Source organism: Canis lupus, chromosome 13 (assembly GCF_011100685.1).
Source record: "Canis lupus familiaris isolate Mischka breed German Shepherd chromosome 13, alternate assembly UU_Cfam_GSD_1.0, whole genome shotgun sequence".
In the NCBI taxonomy this organism is placed as follows: domain Eukaryota; kingdom Metazoa; phylum Chordata; class Mammalia; order Carnivora; family Canidae; genus Canis; species Canis lupus.
This window is the reverse complement of record NC_049234.1, coordinates 51,417,497-51,439,883: the sequence shown is the minus strand read 5'-3', so window position 1 is coordinate 51,439,883 and position 22,387 is coordinate 51,417,497. Positions and strand designations below refer to the sequence as shown.

The following is a 22,387-nucleotide window of genomic DNA, read 5'->3' as shown; positions in this document are numbered from 1 at the left end:
ATCAAAGGACAAAAATTCAGAATGGACTTGACTGAAGAGTAAATTATTGAACTGGGAGTGGGCTAAGAAAGATCTAGGAAGACAGAAATAATATAATTATTGGAAATAGAAAATAATTATCAGAAAAAGAATACAATTATCAGAATATAGAAAAAATATATGAAGAAGTAGTGAGTGGAATGACTGAGTGTGCACTTTGGATTGAGACTGTTAGGAACTGAATCCTGGTTTCTCTTAATATCTGCATCAACTTTGACAAGTAATTTAGCCTTTCTATTTCTTTTTCACTTTTAGAATACAAATACTAATACGAATAGTAGTAGTAGGAGTAATATAATAATAGCTATTTCTTAGAAATATTGTGGAGCTCAATTGTTAATATACGCAAAGCCCTTACAAGTGTATTTGACAAAATTAATTGCTTGGTAAATATTAGCTAACATTAATATTGTAATGGCAAAATTATGCCATTTTATCATCACCCCTTTAATTTGTCTCCTTGGAAGCATAATGGACTTGATAGTAGGGCTGGTCTATTGTTTTTAAGGGCTTTCTGACTCGCAGAAGTATAAACACATGACCAAAATAAACTCAAGAGTCCCTCAGGAGATACAGGAGACTATCACAATGTACAACCACGTGTCAAGGAGACAAGAAGCGTTTTCATTGCTCTTTCTTCTGTTCTACCTAATGTGTGTGTGGAATTCTGTCTAGACTTTGTAGTGTCTTTTGCAGACTGCCTACAGTATGCATTGCACTATAGATATATACCACTTTGTAATAAAATTATTTTCTTTCTTTTCCTTATTTGGTGGAGAGAATTCTGTCTTGATAGGATTTGTTTTTTTCTCAGCACTAGAAGATTTTCAGACATTGCAATATCCATTTAGTAGAAGTTCTAGAAAAAAAAAAAACCACTAAAAAAGTGAAGGAGTGGATAGGATAATAATAACAATGAAAAAATAGAATAAAGATGCCTTTAGTCAAACAATTAGAATTTTCAGATTAAAAGGACCCAATTAGGGATGCCTGGATGGCTCAGCGGTTGAGCTTCTGCCTTTGGCTCAGGTCCTGCTCCGGAGATCCAGGATCCAGTCCTGCATCGGGCTCCTTATGGGGAGCCTGCTTTTCCTTTTGCCTATCTCTTTGCCTCTCTGTGTGTGTCTCTCATGAATAAATAAATAGAATCTTTAAAATAAATAATAAATAAATAAATAATAAATAAATAAACCCAATTAGTATCTCTTTAAATGGAAAAAAAAGAGCTCACAGTTAATTTCATTGTGATGAAATTTAAGAACACTTAAATTCAAGATTAAAGATTCTTGAAGATTCTTTAGAATTCAGAATTAGAATTTAGAAATTCAAGATTAAAGTCTAAATATTCCTAGACAGAGAGAAAAATACTCCAAAGGAACAAGAATTAGGATATTATCACAAGTTGGCAAGCTCTAGTTAAGGATAGCAGAAACAGACCCAATGGAGAGATAAATCTATGATGAATGAAATAATGTGGCATCTGGATATATTTATCAATTCTTTTTCTCTTAAGGACTGGTAAAAAATTTTATCAGGATTGACTAAAATAATTTTCTGTATATTGATATGATCTTCCTTTCTTATCTTCCTTTGTTTCACTTCTAAAGATATATCTCATCTTACTTTCATGTCTCTCAAATCACTTTTTAATCCACATAGCTCTGTGATTCCTCAAAAACAACACTCAGTGTTAATTCAAGAAAATCAGACACTATAAGGTAGGTAAAGATGAAACTCTAAATTTAAAAAAATGCTCTATCAATTGATTTCTAGATGACTTTATTTCCTTCCTCTGGAACTAGTATCAATCTAGTTTATTTTACTACATACCAGACAGTGGTTTCCTTTTGTATTTGTGTTGTGCTCTAGTAGTTTTTCTCTTTTCTGTGTGTTTTTTCACTAATCTGTGATTATGTTATGTCTGTTGAAATAATAAGCAATGTTTTTCCAAGCTGTCTTTTAGGGAGGAGAAAACAGATTTCTAATTATGTAGAAATATTCACATCACAATACCTGTTAGAAACTATCACATTTTTCTTTTATTTGCAAAAGCTCTGTGTAAATTTTAATCATTTAAGATAATTTTCATGTCACAGCCACACATAATTTTGTGGCGTATGTTTCTTGGTCAATATCCAGTCCTTTAGGGAATCAGTCTTCCTGAACTCCATATGGTCGAAGATGATGTGTCAATGATCATCTCTATCATTCTCAAAAGGGACACATTATCCCTGTGGTCACAATATTGATTTAAAGAACATCTGACTGAAGCCAAGTCAATTATGTGTTTTCCTCCCAGAGTTGGAAGGATAGATCCTCTCGTTCCCATATATTACAATGTAGATTGCATTTGAATTTGGACCATCTGAAATCAACTTCCTTACTGCACCTAAAGAGCATAATTAGAGAATGAAATCTATATACGGAAGTAAGGTAGAATGGGAATGAAATGAGTAACAGAAATTTGACATTTCTTGAATTCCCAGTTTCCAGCTGCATCTTATACCTATGGGTTTCCTAATTAATTCAGCTTTCCTTTACTTGCACCTGAAAGATTCTCAACCGGTACAGAGATATTATCTCAATTTTACATAAGAAAAGACTAAGATTAAGAATTTAAGTAATTCTGTCAGTGTAGATGCATTCACATATATATGTGCATCTGTGCACAATTATTTATCAATCTTTTTTTTGTTCGAGACATTCTTTCTCCTTCCAACATTGCAGAACAATAATATATAACAGATTCCATGTTAAGTAGGCATCTATAATTCATTACCTAATATCCTTTCTGTTAAAACATAAAATAAATAGATCGACAGATAAAAAAAATAAAATAATGAAGTAGACCAATAATTGATCATTTAGAATTAGTCCTTTCTTCTTTCCTCCAAAATCATTTAGTTACTAAGGCCATCTTTATACCTTCATTTCTCAAGACATATTGTGGTGAGTGGAATTTTGTTGGAAGATTTCTTAGAGGAATTTACCTACTACTTTTCTCACCATTTGGTACACCAGCCTTATTCTTAATAGTAGAAGCTTATCTCTCTCATGGTTTATAGTATCAATAAACATCACTGAAATAGGGAATAAAGAGGCAGAATGCCCAGAGATTCACTTAATCCCAATCAAATAATTTTTTTTAATTTTTATTTATTTATGATAGTCACAGAGAGAGAGAGAGGCGCAGAGACACAGGCAGAGGGAGAAGCAGGCTCCATGCACCGGGAGCCTGACGTGGGATTCGATCCCGGGTCTCCAGGATCGCGCCCTGGGCCAAAGGCAGGCGCCAAACCGCTGTGCCACCCAGGGATCCCCCAATCAAATAATTAATCCTGAGGTTGTAATTGGGTGTTTCCTCAGGGAGTATTTCCTTATATATAGCTACTATAAAGTCCTTTACTCAGATCCACTAGGAAAATATAAACTGTCATTTCTCACTTACTGGTTTTTCTATGTAGAGTCTTTCAACATGTGTTCTTGATTTATGGGTTTCAGCTGCTTAATTCCGTGGCTAGTCATGTCCTGTTTGTTTCTGGAAGTGGCCCAACAACTGTACAGCATGAGAGACATAATCTCCCTCACCCTCAATGTATTTCCTAAGACTAAAGTTCCTAAACTGTCTGAACTCTAAGTATTAGAGATTTTTCTATGGTTTATATATACATGATCTTCAGTGGGAACATACGATTGACCTTTTTCAAATGGGCTTCCCTAGTCTTATAGATAACATGAGATCCTTAAGGAATCCACAGTCAAATGTAACATTTGGCAATGCCACATAGAGAATCAAGTATCTATTCTTGTATTTGAAAACTTTTAAAAATATATTTATAAAATTTTCTACAATATATTGTAAAATCTGTTCCAACTACCCGGGCCTCTCCTTGTTTCTATATTTTCAGAGTCTCCCCTATTGAAGAAGCACACTTCTCACTATAATGACTTTGGGACTGTCTATATGATTTACTTTGTCTTAAAAAAATTGCACAGATGGGACATAAGCCATATCTGAACCTAGGTTCCAAGAGGAGGATTAAGTTTTTTCTTTCAGTCTAGACCCTGAATGAATACTCCATAAACAGAACAAAATCTGACCCATAGCAATATATAAAATGAGCAAGAAATAAACTTTTGATATTCTTTTAATTTAGGACCTATTATTACAACATAACTAAAGAAAGCTAACTAATATATTCACACTGCTTACAATTCTAAGTAATTTATTTTTGATGTCTGACACTAATTTTGAAAATCATTGGGCAATTGTTTTTTCCAACATTTTCTTTCCACTTTATAAATATTTGTTTCATTTCACAAATTTTGATTCTTATAGTGACTAATGAAAATCTTGGTTAATCTTCAAAACTGTTCTGATTAGAAGAATCTGCCTATCGATGTTCTCTACGATTCCTTTAAGGTCTTTTGAACATATCTGCTTTCATTTCATATTAGTGTTAGGGGAGATCTTTAAGAAGACCATTGGTTGGCCCTTGAGCTGGATCCAGACTATTGGCAGCACCTCACTGCCTCCTCTGTCTTCCAAATGTGTGTTCTGTTTATGTCCCCTGCTCCTAGAAGCTGCCTTGAGAGGCAGATACAGTCTTGAGATAGTAATGTGGTGGTTAGACTATCTGGACCATGTATGTGAATGAGTCCAGTGAAGGCCCGTAAATAAACTTCTAAGATTCTGGTGGGCAGGTGCAGGAATCAACTCATCTTGCAGCCACACAAGACAATCCTTATAAGCAAGTTCCCTTGCTTATTAAACCTACCACTTACCAACTTGGAGTGGTCTTTCTTCCCTCTCACTTGTCCTCCACATATGGGGACCAGTTTCATAGCATACCCAGGAAGCCCCTGAGGTTGCAAAGCAACAATAACAATTAGAAAACTTTTCACTGTGCTTCTACTCATTCAGATTATATTATTTATTCTTGCATTTTACACTGTGTCAACTAAAATACCTAAGAATTACTTTTAGCTTTCTCTATTGACATTTTCTGTTCTATACTCCAGGTTGTCACAAAAGTGTTTCAATAGACTTCCTCATTAATTTATAGGGATAGGAATAACAATATTCTTAAAAATATTGACTTGAAGCTGGAATAGTTAAATTAGTTCACTGGAAAATAAATGTATTCTGTTTTATGTTATATCTATTTTTTATTTCAATCTTATTTTGAAGATTATTTTTATATCCAATTTCACAATGTTACAAAATCAAAGGGCCTACATTTTTATTCAATCTTTTTTTGGTGGTTAGTTCCTAGGTAACTTCTATGTCTCAGAGGTTATGTTGTTCTTGATTTGGCATACCAGAAATTCCTGAGAAATATGAAAAATATAATACATGATTCAGTGATCAACTTATAAGGTTCAGAGATTAACAAAATCTATGTAAATATTAAGAAATACCTGTCATTAATTCTTCCACTAATATAAATGTCATCTTGAGCAAGTCACATAAACTCTAATTAGTTTAGTTTTTTTTATTTAAAAATTAATATTTTTAGGGATCCCTGGGTGGCACAGCGTTTTGACGCCTGCCTTTGGCCCAGGGCGCGATCCTGGAGACCCGGGATCGAATCCCACATCGGGCTCCCGGTGCATGGAGCCTGCTTCTCCCTCTGCCTGTGTCTCTGCCTCTCTCTCTCTCTCTCTGTGACTATCATAAATAAATTAAAAAAAATAAAAAAAAAATAAAAAAATAAAAATTAATATTTTTAAATTTCATATGTTTTAAAGCAAAAGCAAATAAATATATATGTACACCTATACAAATATATAATTTATAGATATATATTCAATGCAAATTATCAGATTAAGCAATTTTTACTCTGGACGTTATTATAGTAATCTGTAAATTATATAACATATTCCTGTATTCTTTACAGTTGAAACTGTACAGACAGAAAAGTTTTCCATTTTTCCTTTTTGATTCCTTGGCTGCTCTAATAATTAAATTGACATAAGACAGATGAAAAGGAAAAAATATTTTGTATGCACAGGAGCTCATAAACATTTGAGACTCAAAGAAGTGACCAAAGCAGGCAGCTCTCATACCTTAAGGACAAAGAAACAATAGATTTGTGAAGAATTGATAAGACAGGAAGTTTGAGCTTGGGGTACTGAATTTGTAAAGTAGTAACAGGGTTAGTTACAGCCTTCTGGGCCTTGAATTCCTATCTTTGCTGATACAGATTTCTCCTTTCCTCTTGTTACATGAAGGCTATCTTTCACATGGGAGATTTATTTTCAGCTTTCAGGGAGGTAAAGGATGCTCAGAGTGTCCTTGCATCAGCTGTTTCTTAGTTTACTTCAGTTCCAAACAACCAATATGACAAAGTGGCATATGTGGGGGAAGCCTGCCCTGAACCCCATTAGAACAAAAGTGTAATAAAGAAAGTGGAAATTGGATTATTAAAATACTTTCTAGTCCTGTGTGTATACATGTGCTCTTCCACACACAATTACCTTTAGTCTATAAAGCATTAGTTTTCTAGAAACTGCCTTATAGACACAACTCTCATTATCAAAGCATGAACACTATCACAGCTGTTCATGTCAGTATTAAAATGATTAGGTTCAAATAAGTTTTGCATGTGTAAAAAATAAGACTCTTTTCTCTTATCTTTGCCAAGTTTTTCACTCATCTACCCTCATTTTATTTGAAGTATGTCAAGATAAAACCATAAAAGGTAAAACTATGAGTTTAACTTCCAGCTGTTAGTCTACACATAATAATTAGAGAAAAATGTGAAAGAAGTTTCCATTTGTTCTCAGATTTGTAGTACAAGTTGGTATGGGATATTATGTTAAACATGCTAATATAGAGCTGATATTTTAATCACTATATACATAAATATATTTATATATGACAAATATACAGTTCTGCATATATATGCATGTATAAATACATCATTTATTTATGCATAATATAAGCATACATCTGCAGAAATGGTACCTACAAGTTGTTACATTTTTATCCAGAGTTACATTATTGTGCAAAACCTATTTTCCCTAAGTAATATGTTTTTCCTTCTTATATATGAGTCAATACAACTTTTCTCAGAACATGTTATTTTTCACTCTTTCCAGAAATGAAAAATAAGTGACCTGCCTAATTGGGAGGTTGTGTATCAAAAGTACCTTTAATTCTACAGTATAGCTCTGCATTCTCAAGATTGTTTCACCCCATTGTCATTCCCTGGCAGATTTGAATGACAAGTCCAAAAGCCACCATTTTAAATTTTCTATAAAGAGAAGAAAAAAGCAGACAATTTTATGAATAGTTTTTCTTCCTTTCTATAATAAATGGGGTTTGTGTTTTTGTGCAGCCCAGTTAAAATCTATAATTAGAATGACATGGATGCATCAAGGAGGATTCAGCAAACACCAAGAAACTGCTAAGTGTAGCTGAAAGGTTTATGAATACCAAATTAATACTCACTATGGAGACACCTTTAAAGTCACATTTACCGAGGGAAATGTAAACTTGCTGAATGTTATTGAGAAAGCAAACATTATTTCAAGCTCCAGGCATGCAAGTACAGAACATTAATAACCACCTATTTCTAGCTTTAATCCATGCAATTAAAAAGGTCAAAAGTGTTAATGTTGATAAAGGTCTTTTAGAAAGAGAAGTAGTCGATGAGATTCTAATTATTAATCATTATCAAGAAAAGTCCTGACAGCAATTACCACACCATCATAAAATAAGTATCTCAGATGACTCCCAAGAGCATAAGCACATTTTCCATAAACAAACTAAAATTTTACATTATTAAAGACACAGGAATAAAGGTGTATTTCATACATCTAACACAACAATTATGCTAAGATTTGCAAAACATCTTCACAGACTGAATATGTTTAGTGTGAATTACATTAAATAGTACCTCATACGATTTTTTGCTATTGATGTGTTCTCTCAGAAGATGCAGTCTGCACAGGGCACAATATTTGCAAAAGCAATCAGATATTTGATTTGAGTTCATTATTATTGTAATCTTTTGGTGATAAAGTGGCAAGATTTCCATTTTAACACAAAAAAGACTCAGTATTATTATAAAATTTGTGCTCACAGTAAGTCTCTAATTTAGAAAAGAAAAGTAAACATTGAAATGTTAAAGTAAAAAATGTGACTCAGAGAAGATGAATCTAAGGAACTTAGAATCGTGAGATATCTTCTAAAGTTACTTATTAATAGTTTCAGTTTGTGAAAAGAAACAAGAAAAGATATTTAGTAATAGATATAGCTAGTTATTCATTGATTCACTTACCTAGTGAATCCCTTTATGTCCCAGTAAGTGTACTAGGCACTCATTATATACCTTCTATACTTAACATAGTGTACTAATATTGTATGTCAACAAAAATATTTAAAGGGTTACATAAAAATTTGGGATCAACCTTTGTTAATTCAACAAATACTTATACTAGTCATTGTGATAAGTTCTAGTGATTAAAAATGAAGAAAAGACCAATTCCTTGTCCTTAAGTATCTCTAGTTCTAGTGCTGTTCATAGCAACATAATTACTTTGACAAAAGTGTGTTAAAATGTTGAGAGCTCAAATGTTACTCTGCCCTAGGGTATCTAAGAAACACTTTGCAGGACTATCAGATAAGCAATGCAATGCAGTATGGGATGAGTAATATCAGCAGATGTGTGAAAACTCTGAGAAAGAATAAAATTAGAACAGCAGAAATTACAATAACAACAAAACAGTAACAAAATATACATATTTATATTTCAATGGAATTATCATAGGAGTCAACATTGTTAAAGAAAAAAAAATCAATGAATTTGAAGACAGGTCAATAGAAATTCCCCCAAACACAGTGAAATAGAAAAAAACAAAACAAAACAAAACAAAACCTGACAACAAAAACAAGCAAACAAAAACAAAACAAAATCCCCACACTATCCAGAAACTGTGACACACTACAGAAAGGATTAATATATATGTAATTAGAACTGGAATGAGAAAATAGAAAGAATTGAGAGTAAGAAATATTGGAAGAAATAATAACCAAAAAATGTCCAAAATCAGTGTTGGACTCCAATAATGTCTTATTAATATCAGGTATTATCTAACATAATAATGAGAAGGTGCTTTATATACCTTGTATCCTCCCCCAAACCCTAACCCACTCCCATACCCACTCTCGTAATGAGAAATTAACACACAAAGCCAAATCAAAGGGCATTTTACAAAATGCTCAATTACAAGCTCTTCAAAAGTGACAAGGTTATGAGAATTACGGAAAGATGACTAAACTAAAATATACTGAGGCATTAATGTGACATGAAAACTAAATGCAATGTCATTTCCAGTTTTGAATCCTAGTACAGTAAAAGGACATTATTAGGGCAAAAAAACAAACAAAAAAACAAAAAACAGTTGGCAAGTTTGAATACAGTCCTTAGCTTAACTAATAGCATTGTACCAATGTTAATCTCTTGATTTTGAGAAGTACATCATGATTATATAAAACAATAACATCAGGGAAAATTGAGTGAAAAATAGAACTTTCCATTCTATCTTTACAACTTATTGTAAATCTAAAATTGTTCCAAAATAAGAAATTAAGGAACATTAAAAAGTAACTTGGATACAAAATATATAATCATATATAAACAGAAGTATAATGACAATGTGATTCTGAAAGTTTCCTGTATTTTAAAAAACCCATTCTTTATTTTCATGTTTTCCTGTTCTAATGACTGATATTTATAAAATATACTTAATCTTGGATTAAAAATGTTTCATTATGGTCTCTATTTATTAATCACAATAACATTTAAGAAGGTGTAAATTAAAAGCTATTATCATTATTAAAAAATTTTAAAGTCTAAAAGGAGACTTAGTTATACACTAAGGAGCTAGACGTTTGATGGATTCTCACATGAACAAAAGACAAAAATATAAATGGGGATTATACTTGGAAATAAATATTTTGATTATATTATACATACTATTTCTTATTTATATTAAATAAGTGTTTTGGCTATCTTACCATTACACTTTATGATTACTCAAATGCAACCAATTTCATTAAATTTAAACAGGACCTCCAGAACTATTACAAAAATATGTTTAGAAAAGAAATAGATTCATTGAGTAGAAAGATAATCATTATAAAATCTGTTAACTAAAACTCTTGTCAAGATAATTAAGAAGCACATAATTCCATGTTAATACGTGTATGATATAAAACCCTATATAAATTATAATTTTCTGGGCTCCTGGGTGGTTCAGACAGTTAAGTGCTGACTCTATATTTCTGGCTCAGGTCATGATCTCAGGATCAGGAGATCAAGCCCCACATTGGGCTCCACACTCAGTGGGGAGTCTGCTTGAGATTTTCTCTCTCCCTCTTCCTCTGCCCCACCTCAGCATGCTCTCTCTCTCTCTCTTTAAAATCAATATAAATAAATCTTTTTATAAATCAAGTATAATTTTTATCTAGTAGTAGGGTAATGTAAAATACAAAAATATCCAATTTTAGTGCATTCTAGTTGTCTATGCATTTTTGTCCTTGTGCGTGTTTATTATTCTTAAATAATTATTTAATGTAGCTTCTATCATCTTTACATCTCTCAAATTATTATTTCTGCTCTGTTCTTGTTTTCATATCCTATTGAGGACAGTGATTTTTATTTCAACAAAATTCAGCAGGATATGTGTAGATATGTGAATCAATAGACATGTGAAATATTTGCAGAAATGCATTTTGATAAAGACAATAGGTAAGAGATGCATCTCTTCAAACATTCCTTATATCCACTACTTCATATTCATCCTGCTAAATTTTTCTAAGCAAAGATAATTAATTGTGGTATACTAAGAAATAAATGGCATGAGATTTAACAAGTAGGAGTATCCTATTTGTACTTCACACCAAAACTGTTGGGCTTTCTCTCCTACTTTCATTTTCTTTTTTTAATTTTTTTTCTCTCCTGCTTTCAAATCTGAGATAAAATGTAATTTTATGTCTTTTTCAGTCATTCAGTTCTTTAAGATTTTTATTAATTCTTAACTTTTCTATTAACATTCAATAGCTCCTGAACTTTTGTCTGCATTATAGTACTCATTGCCACTGCTATGGGTACTATATTGTACCATTGTAGCAACTTGCCATGTTCCTGTTATTAATATATTGTTTTATTATTGCTATTTCAGTTGTCATATGACCTTGTATCTATACATTGCAATTAACATTTTAATAGTTCAAAATACAAATATGTGGCTGAATAAAAATATTATGTAAGGTTTAAGTAAATGTTGCAGAATATATAATCCACATGGTACAAAACCATTAATTAGAATACAATGCACATGTGCATATTACCCGTTATTCCAGCATATGCCATGAGTGAGAAATGTAATCAGTGAGAGAAAAAAATAATATTGCTGCATGCTATTGTAGGACACTGGCAAATCATTTTAGCTATAAAACTAGCATTATATGGGGTTATCATTTTTTGTGCCTATACAAAATTCTAATTTAGCCACTCAGTACTTTGAAATTTCTTTCATCAGAATATTCATTCCAAAGACATGTAATAGAAAGTATAATAGACAGATTTCCGATTTCAGCTCTAATGAGAATACAATCCCCTGAAAAATTATAATACAATAAGAAAAAATCTGAACCAACAGTTGGTAACTTACTTTGTATTCATCACAGAACCGAGCTTGTAGGGCAGATCCTTTCCTATAATCTAGAGAGACAAATGAATCCAGAATCACAACCATGAATTGTTTACCTTGAGCAGAAGTCACTGAAGCCATAAACTGGTAGAAACATTTAAATGGTAATTTTGATTAATCTTTGGAGTCTAGGTGTGGACTAGCTTGACTGAAAAGAAGAAATATTTGAGGTAATAACAGCTAAGAATTTTCCCAAAATTAATGACAAGACACTGAATTTCAGATTCAGGAGTTTCAGAGAACACCAAAAAGGATAAATTCCAAAAATATCTATAACTAAGTTTATCATATTTAATATGTATAAAAACCAAAGCAAGGAGAAATCTTAAGAGAATCCAGAGAGACATGTCATAAAGACATAGAGGCTTTAAGTGAATACAAATAAAAAATACGATTGTCTTTAGTCTTGGCAATATTTTGGATATGATGTGACATAAAAGGCATTAGCAATAAAATGAAAAATAAACTGTAGGATTATGCCAAACTAAAAGGCTACTTCACAACAAAAGAAATCAGCAAAATTAAAAGGCAACCTAAGGGGGCACCTGGGTGGCTCAGTGGTTGAGCGTCTGACTTTGGCTCAGGTCCTGATCCCTGAGGCCTGGGATTGAGTCTCACATTGCACTTCCCATGGGGAAATGGGAGAAAATATTTGCAAATTATATATGTGATAAGGGGTTAATATCCAAGATGTATATTTTAAAAACTCACAGAACTGAATAGAAAAAAAAATAAATAAAACAACAAATAACCCAATTAAGATATGGCAAAGGATCTGAATCTATGTCTTCCAAAGACAGGGAATCAGCCCACAAATAAATGAAAAGGTACTCAACATCACTACCATAAGGGAAAATGCAAATCCAATCACACTGAGATATCACTTCACATCTATTAGAATGGCTACTAACAAAAAGATAAGAGATAAATCTTGACCAGAATGTGGAAAAAAGGGAATCTTGGTTCACTGTTGACAGCAATGTAAATTGTACAGCCACTCTGGAAAATAGAATGAAGGTTCCTCAAAAGTAAAAATAAAAATAAAAATAAATTACTATATGATCCAGCAATTCCACTTCTGAGTATATCTCTGAAAGAAATGAAATCACTATATCAAAAAGGTATCACCACCCTTGTATTAATTGCAGCATTACTTAAGTTGGCCAAGATGTAGAAACCACCTAAGTATCCAGGGACAGAGGAATGGAAAAGAAATATACATATATGTAAAATATATATGTATCTTATTTTTATATATTTATATATAAAAATTATTTTATATAATTATTTTTATATACTTATATGTAACTTATTTATATATATATTATATAAATTTTCATATATATAATGGAACATTATTCAGCCACTTGTGACAACATGGATAGACCTTGAGGCCATTATGATAAGTGAAATAAATCAGAGAAAGACAAATACTGTGCATTCTCATTTATATGTGGAATCAAAAAAAAATCAAACTCAGTGTGCTTGCAGAAGCTGGCACTGGAAAGGCCCCAGTAGGCAGGGACAAAGACAGGATAGAGAGTAGTGAGACGGAGACAGAGAGAGAGAGATACAGAGAGAAGGCTGAGTAGGTCAGCATGCTAACAGGTCAGCTCCAGGTTTGCCCAGGCCCATAGAAGACCTTTCAACATACTTTTAAGACGTGATGAAGGTATAACTAACCATACTGTGGCAATCATTCACAATATATACTTGCACCAAATCATCGCATTGTACATCTTAAATTCACACAACGGTATATGTCAATTACATGTCAATAAAGCTGGGAAGAAAAAAACCTTTTAAAATAGTTCACAGCAAATTTGAACAAAGTTAAATAGCGAAAACAAAAATATCAGAGAAAACTACAAATAGATACATACTTGGGCTGCCCAGTTTCATTTTACTCAACAACAGATCAAGGAACTGACCAGTTTGAGACATTACCCTCTCCAATATTGGGAAGCAAAAGGTCAGAGCAGGATCACTAGTGTCAAGCGATGACTTTTCGTTCCCAATTCCAAGAACATGCTGAAAGACTTGACCTACATTCCAATATCTTCACTGACAATAAGCATAAGTACAACAAAAAACAATGGGGGTCCCCTGATATATCACCTACATAAAATTAGACTCTAAGAGTGTATTTTATATTACCGGCTCTCTGCATATCACAGGCTGGCTAAGCTCTGTATTATATAAGATGGTAAGCTTGGACTGTATTTGGTGGTCTATTTTGAAATCTATAATCTGTGTTCACTTTAATAGCACCAGTATTATGAGTATATTATCTAAATAACTTCACCGAGGATGCATATTAAATCCTAATATTGACAGCTATGAATTTCTAGCACCATTTATGTTCAAATGGGAACATTCTATAATTTATCCTTCATAGAATTATTGTTTTGGGCTTGTAAACTTGCATCCACAATTTTTTTTTGCTATATATTTTGAATTCTGTATACAAGTTTCTTCCTGGGTCCTCTTTTTTTAAAATATTTTATTTATTTATTCATGAGAGACACAGAGAGGAAGAGAGAGAGAGGCAGAGACACAGGCAGAGGAAGAAGCAGGCTCCATGCAGGGAGCCCGATGTGTGACTTGATCCTGGGACTCCAGGATGGTGCCCTGGGCCAAAGGCAGGCACTAAACTGCTGAGCCACCCAGGAATCCCTTCCTAGGTCCTCTTTACCATTTTTAGTACATAGTTCTCATCTATGCTATATTTATCTTAAGCAATCTTCATTGATTAAATAGCAGTTTAGTATCCCATGTAATTTTTCTATATTTAAATTCTAGTTCTATTGGACTTTAAACTAGTAAGCAGCTATGATGACTATAATTTTATTTACACACTAACAAAAAAACCCACAAAGATATGATTCAACTATTAAATATCTATAGAAGAACATAACTAAATGAGTTAAACCCCAAAGAAAGATTCATGCTAATGAAAAGTTTGAGGAACAAATGTTAAAGGATCTTCTACTGAGATAACAGCAGTAGATTTTATTTTATTTTTTTTCTCCTCCCCCCCAGCAGTAGATTTTAAATTCAAATAATGCCATACTTTATTAAAAAGTGTCTGTACATGGTTTGATGTATGTGTACATAAACATCAATATAGATATACTGACCCTAATTCATGTTAATATTCCTAACCTTGATTTATATTAAATTACTATTTATGAGTATTATTAGAGAGATAAAGTAGATTAGTGGTTGCCAGAGGATGAACGGAGGGAAAGATGGGGATAGAGTATTCTTTGGAGTGACTAAAAAGTTTTGAAATCAGAAAGCCGGTGATAAAACAAAATTGTGAAGTACTAACTGCCTTCTCATCAAAATCTTATTAATGGCCACTGAAATTTAATTTCTTTTTTTTTTAAAACTTTTATTTTTATTTTATTTATGATAGTCATACAGAGAGAGAGAGAGAGAGGCAGAGACATAGGCAGAGGGAGAAGCAGGCTCCATGCACCGGGAGCCATATATGGGATTCGATCCTGGGTCTCCAGGATCGCGCCCTGGGCCAAAGGCAGGCGCCAAACCGCTGTGCCACCCAGGGATCCCTGAAATTTAATTTCATAAAAATTTTATGTGATAAAATATTTTTATTCTGATCTTTTCATCAAACTTTTAAAACTTAACATCCATTCTTAGTTGGAAGCCCCTATAAAAACAGGCTGAGGGCTGGATATGGCTTGGTCTATTCTGCTTCTGTTTTCTCTATTTATGGAAGTTTATCACATTGAGGAAAACAAGGAGATCACTCTAATTTTTGCTGAGCCAGTGTGCTGCAAATCAATGCTCAAGTGTTACTGAACTTGCAAAAAATTCCTTTAAAGTAGAAAACAATGGGTTTGTAAATATTGATTTTAAATAATGTAAGCTATGTTCTTAATTGCTTTTTGAAATGTTAAAATTTTCTAAGCTTTATAAATTCATTTCTAGTAATACAACTGAATTCTACAATTGAATTTTTTCTACAATTGAATTGTATTGGCAAAAAGTAAAAGTCCAGACTGTTCAAAAATAACCATCCTTCTTTACCTGTTTTCCCATTATAATTGTTGTTTTAAATTTTCTGTGCATATTGAAATTATCATTTGTGAGTGTTGTATTTAATTAAGATAGTGCTATATATACTTCTTTGCAACTTAGTTTTTACATGTATAGCTCCTTGCACTTTCCCTTAACAAACATTTCACAATGTATAATTACATTAATGGGTGAGTGATTATTTGAATTGATTCATTTGAATGTACAATCAATGCGTACAGTATTAATGACTATATAGTACAGTGCTTGCCACATAGTAGACACCTTCCTCTTTTAGACTTCATTTTATGCTATTATGTGTATATACAACCTTTTATTAATATACATTTGGATTGTACATAACACTTTTACTGATATATATAATTGGACTATTTCAACAGTTTTTATCATAAACAACGGTTTCCCAAATATTGTGGTAAAAATATAATTGCCTTTTAGAAGGTAGACACATTTTATAATAATACTATTAACAGGCCTTTCGTATTGATATTGTTTTGACAATAATCATATATAATTTCTCTGTATCCCCTAACATACAAGGTGATTCAGATCATATACCTTTCTCTCTCTGGAGCCTTGACATTGAACGGACAGGTACAGTATAAAATCATTGATTATCATGCTATATAATTCGGGGAGATCATATAAATTTGCATAGAAGTATTCAGATGAAAGTGCAGAATCAAAACAAATATTATTTGAAAATAAACTTGACCTCATGATGCAGCATTGTTTCTGTAAAAAGGAGCTTGGAATTTAATTAAAGAAGAGAATATTTAACAGGTTTCTGGCAGAGGCCTTTTACAGATGGTTCTTTGTGAAAACACCTAGTTTGTTTCACACCGAAATGTTTCTTTAGCAGAGTTAAATAAAATCACGATGTTAACAAAGAAATATGAGCCACAGCTAGAGATTCTAGATTCAAAGCCAGGTGGTAATGTTGTCTGATTGAAAAATACAAGCAAAATGCCTAAGTCCATTCAAAAGCAGTTAAGCAAGAAAAGTAATTCAAACTGGTGACTATAGACTATAAGAAACTGACATGTCTCCACCTACTGGCTTTCCACAGTGAGCTTATAAATGATGTATTTTGTGTGGGAGGGTTTTTAATTTGTCCTAGGAAGCTTCCAAAAATCTGTCTTTATGTTTGGAATGTACATAATATGGTCTTTTGTAACTGGAAACAACAACCAAAAATGGACTATTAACTATAATACGAACACAATGATATTTAAGAGTTAAGTGGTACTTGATTGTATTACATATTATATCGCCCAAATTGCATCTTATAATTAAAATGTATATTTGCCAAAGAAACTTAAGGCTCAAGAAAAGCATTTGAATAAAATGTAATATTTTCATTATAAAGTGGAAAAGTATATATGTGTCGCTTGGTTTAGACGAAAATAAAAATGTTCAAAACATTGCAAATACAAGAAGTTATATACAGAATGTAGAACTTCAAGGACACTTTATGTAACAAGTCATTTCTGTTTAATAAAGCTTACTTATCTGCAGTCTAGTCTTTGTGATATTTTGTAATGGAGCGTTCATAATTTGGCTGAAGCCATTAACATCCCCAACTCAGATTAAAATGTATGCATAATGCCTCAAAAAGCTTACTGGACTGTGTACTGATTGTGAATCTAATAGTTATGAACAATCAAGTATATTTCAGTTTATTCATAACTCAATTTGAATTTCTTAAACTTTCTTCATAATACTCCACAGATTTGGAATTCATGTTAAAAAAAAAGCCTAATACCTTTTGTTATAGCTGTTAAATATAGACTCCTTATAAAGAAGTGTTTATATAATAAGAACAATATAGACTATAAAAATGTGTTTTTAAATTTTTTCTTTAGAGATAAGGTTATCTTTGTAGTATAAATCTGGTGTTCCTGAAATGTGCACATTTATTTTAAATAAGATGTTATTAATGTAGAAGACCTGAACTTTAGGGCAGAAAAATCCCATATTATAAGAAATTTTTGATTTATGTTTAAGATAAAATCATATTATAATCAAAATTAATAATGTTTGAAAATATTCAGTGCTTTTTTATTTTAAAATTACTACTGTACTGTTTTAAAGTTTCAGAGAATCATGACAGAAAAGTAAACCAGAGCAGTCTTACCATTCAAAGGTAATCATTGATGATGTCTATAAAACACTGACAGACTTTGTGTGCTTTTTCTTTATTTAATAATAAACATATTAATATATTCAACTCTGCAATCCAGGTATTAACCTGACATATTACCATGTACCTCTCTTCATATGAATAATTACAGAACAATTCCATATGTTGATCAAGATTCTTTTGTTTGAATGTGATATAACTACTCACCTGAAAGATGCTAAGGGAAAGGAGAACTTAATACTTCAACCAAATCCTCAAAAAAAAAAAAAAAAAAAAAAAAAAGTCAGTGTGGGTACCTGATTCTCAGGAGTATTACAATTGGTGAGTATCTTCTTTCTGATATTTTCTATCTAAGCCTTCTCTATTATTCTCTGTATCTCATTTCTACTTTTTACTGGACTTTACATATGAAGAGGTTAGCATTCCCATAGAAATTTGAAGCTGGGATTACCTGGGTGGCTCAATGGTTTAGTGCCTGCCTTCTGCCCAGGGCATGATCCTGGAGTCCAGGGATCAAATCCCGCATCAGGCTCCCTGCATGGAGCCTGCTTCTCCCTCTGCCTGTGGCTTTGCCTCTCTCTCTCTCTCTCTCTCTCTCTCTCTCTCTGTCATGAATAAATAAATAAATAAATAAATAAATAAATAAATAAATAAATAAATAAAATTTAAAGAAATTTTAAAAAAAGAAAGAAATTTGAAAGCCCTACTGTAACTGGCATCTTCCATCAGGTAAGCCTGACTTAAACAGAAGAACTAAGTGTCCCACCAGAATGTTGTGCTGTTTCCATATGATGATGGTGTGATCAGTCTAACAATTGTTACCTATTATCTTTAACCACCATTATCTTAGTCTACAATTGAAAAAATCTTCTTGCTAATAACACTTATCTTTTTTTTAAGATTTTATTTATTTATTCATGAGAGACACAGAGAGAGAGGCAGAGACACAGACAGAGGGAGAAGCAGGCTCCATTCAGGGAGCCCGATGTGGGACTCCATCCCAGGTCTCCAGGATCAGGCCCTGGGCTGAAGACGGCGCTAAACCATTGAGCCACCCAGGCCCTAATAACCCTTTTCTAGTCTGCCCCCACCAGCCTAAATTCCTCACAAGTTACCAGAGTTGTTTTTATTTTAAATATAAACAAATCAGGGGGGCCTGGGTGGCTCAGTCAGTTAAGCATCCAACTTTTGGTTTCAGCTCAGATCATGATCTCATGATCTCACAGGTCTTGAGATGTAATCTTGTATCTGGGTCCATACTCAGTCTGCTTGAAGATTTTCTCCCTCTGTCCCTGCCCTCACCCACTCTCTCTCTCTAATAAATACATAAATCTTAAAGCTTATTAAAAACTATATATATATACATATCTATATACATATATAAATATATCAGATTAAATCACTGCTTTTAAAATCTCCCAATGGTTTTCCTTTGAAGTAAAGATAAATCTGAATTCTTTAGCATTAATTGACATGGTCATAAGTGATCTGGTCCTGCCTACATCTCTGGTCTCGTGTCCTTCACACCCTCCTCCTCACTGTCCTCCAGCAAAATCATCTTCTAAACTTTTCTCATATACATTAACTCTTTGTAGGATTACAAATTCTTAAATCATGGTCTGCATACCCCTGGAGACACAAAGACACTTTCAAGAAGACCACAAGGTCAAACTTATATTTTATTATAATAGTGAGACTTTATATGTCTGTTAAGTTTCATTCTCTCACCACTTGCAAGAATTTTTCATGGTGGAATTTTCAGAAGTCTATGTAAACTATGATATCCCACAGATACCCTCTATCATGCAGAGATTAAAGAATTTTGAAAAATGTGCTACACTGACATTCTTCTGCATACTTATTTTGCTTTGAAAGATATCATAGTTATATTAAAATTATGATTTATTTTAACATGTAAGGAGTTTATTATGGTTTTTAAGTTAACCATTAAATACTACATTTTTATTTCATTTTTAATTTCTAATATGGCAAATAGTGATATAGCCCCCCAAACAAAAGTTATTTGAGGTCCTTAATGATTTTTAAGAGTGGAAAAGTGATCTTAGGCTAAAAAGTTAGACACTATTGCACCAGATCTTTGAGTTTACTTCTGTTTAAAATATTCTTTCCCAGAATTTTCACATGGCTCTTTTACCATGCTGTTTCCATGGCCTCTTTTTCAACCTGCAGATCACTACTCAGATGTCAACTCTTCTGAGAAGCCCCTCCAGTGAAAGAGTGAAAGAGAAGCTCCTTTATTTGTAAAATCTATTCCTTTGTGTTAGCTTATAATATATATATATATAACTTCTCGGGTTAAACTGCTTGAAATGGTCCTTTAGAAGGTTCAATGGATAATACAGTCTGGTTGTGGGATGCTGTCAAAGCATTTGAAGATTTAGAGACCGATGACTTTACTACAGCCACTGGGCATATAAATTTACCTGAGATTTCACAGGAGTTACTGTTGGGAACATATATGACCAAATCAACACCAGTTGTACATCTCCATTTTACTCGAAGAAACTTGGTTCTAGCTGCAGGAGCTTATAGTCCGCAATAAACCATCAGTATTAAAAAAAATTATATATATATATATATATATATATATATATATATATACATATACATATAATCTCCCATTTTTAATCATGTGACAAAACTGACATTAGATTATAACAGGGGGCTGAGTGAAGTAAGTCAGTCGGAGAAGGACAAACATTATATGTTCTCATTCATTTGGGGAATATAAATAATAGTGAAAGGGAAAATAAGGGAAGGGAGAAGAAATGTGTGGGAAATATCAGAAAGGGAGACAGAACGTAAAGACTGCTAACTCTGGGAAACGAACTAGGGGTGGTGGAAGGGGAGGAGGGCGGGGGGTGGGAGTGAATGGGTGACGGGCACTGGGTATTATTCTGTATGTTAGTAAATTGAACACCAATAAAAAAAAAAAAAAAAAGATTATAACAGGGGCACCTGGGTGGCTCAGTCAGTTGAGTATCTGCCTTTGGTTCGGGTCATGGTCCCAGGGTCCTGGGATTGAGCCCCTTATTGAGCTTCCCACTCAGCCAGGAGTCTGCTTCTTCTTCTCCCTCTGCCTGTCCCCCACAACTCATGCTCTCTCTCTGTCTCCCAAATAAATGAAATCTTAAAAAAAAGATTATATCACACTGTATCCCTGTCAATAATACACAAAATTGTCTACTAAGTCACACTCTCATGTATATATTGTAATGACAGACTTTAAAAGTTGCTAATGCTATAAGCCAAAATAAAGCAAGCTTTTAAAAATGTGTATTATTTTGATAGTTAGCAAGAAAAATATATATTGCATGTAGTTCTAATCATATTTGACTTTTATGAGTTGATGTCTTTTATTTATTTCTGTATTTTTCTCTATATTTTTCTATAATTTTCTTTTTCTAGGTTTATACAGTCTAACCTGGGATCCCTGGGTGGCGCAGCGGTTTGGCGCCTGCCTTTGGCCCAGGGCGCGATCCTGGAGACCCGGGATCGAATCCCACGTCAGGCTTCCGGTGCATGGAGCCTGCTTCTCCCTCTGCCTGTGTCTCTGCGCCTGTCTCTCTCTCTCTGTGACTATCATAAATAAATAAAAATTAAAAAAAATTATAAAAAAAAATTATACAGTTTAACCTGCTAAATGTGTATTTGCATATATACATAGATACATATGTGTGTGTATATATATATATAATGTAGATAGATTTATAAATATATACACATACATATTTCACCTGTGTTAGAATTAAACACACATAATGCTGTTTAACAAATTCATTGGTTAATATCTGATTTTCTTAATACAATGACCATCTATGAACTTTTGACTGTCAATTACACCATGAAATATGGCTTTATTATTGATACACATCATCATCACAGGTAGCTATTATATGATTATAATGTCCTAAGTTATAATTCATCTCTGAATTCCCCACTCATAATTTTAGAGAAAATTTTTAGTTACTTCAAGTAGATTATTTGAAAATTTCATTGTATTCCTGAAAAAGTTATTTTCTACAAACTTTTAGAAATAATTTTGCTTCTGTTCTTCTAAGGCTTAAAACAGAAGTCATAAATCAATGTCTTCAGGGGTAGAAATATAGTTTTAATATCTAAAGGAAAAGTTACATAATAAGGTGTAATGGCGATGGTGCCCATCTAACGGATGTTAAGACCGACTAAAAGCATATACATTTTGCATAATTAATTTTGATCAAGGAGACCTATTTACTGGTTGAGAATCATTCCAACAGTTTTCAGCCTTTAGAGAGTGGAAATTTTATATGTTTAGTGAAAACTATCATTCCTTATAAATTTCATAGAATAAATTCCTCTTTTCCTTAAATGTACAGACATGTGCAACTTGGACATGTGTCCATACTCTATACA

The 22,387-nt window shown here is 32.7% G+C and overlaps 1 long non-coding RNA gene across 3 annotated transcripts; it reads left to right on the top strand.

Moving 5' to 3' along the window:
* The first annotated feature begins 1,364 nt into the window (after positions 1-1,364).
* On the top strand, positions 1,365-21,453 carry LOC102153207. Of its 3 annotated transcripts, none has more exons than XR_005368386.1 (6): positions 1,365-1,757; positions 16,369-16,422; positions 17,923-17,974; positions 18,123-18,292; positions 20,162-20,232; positions 21,401-21,453. It is a non-coding gene; the product is annotated as an uncharacterized LOC102153207 (long non-coding RNA). The 3 variants fall into 3 exon arrangements; XR_005368385.1 differs by having other exon boundaries at positions 20,105-20,232; positions 21,401-21,417; XR_005368384.1 differs by lacking the exon at positions 21,401-21,453 and having other exon boundaries at positions 20,105-20,763.
* Positions 21,454-22,387: the final 934 nt, after the last annotated feature.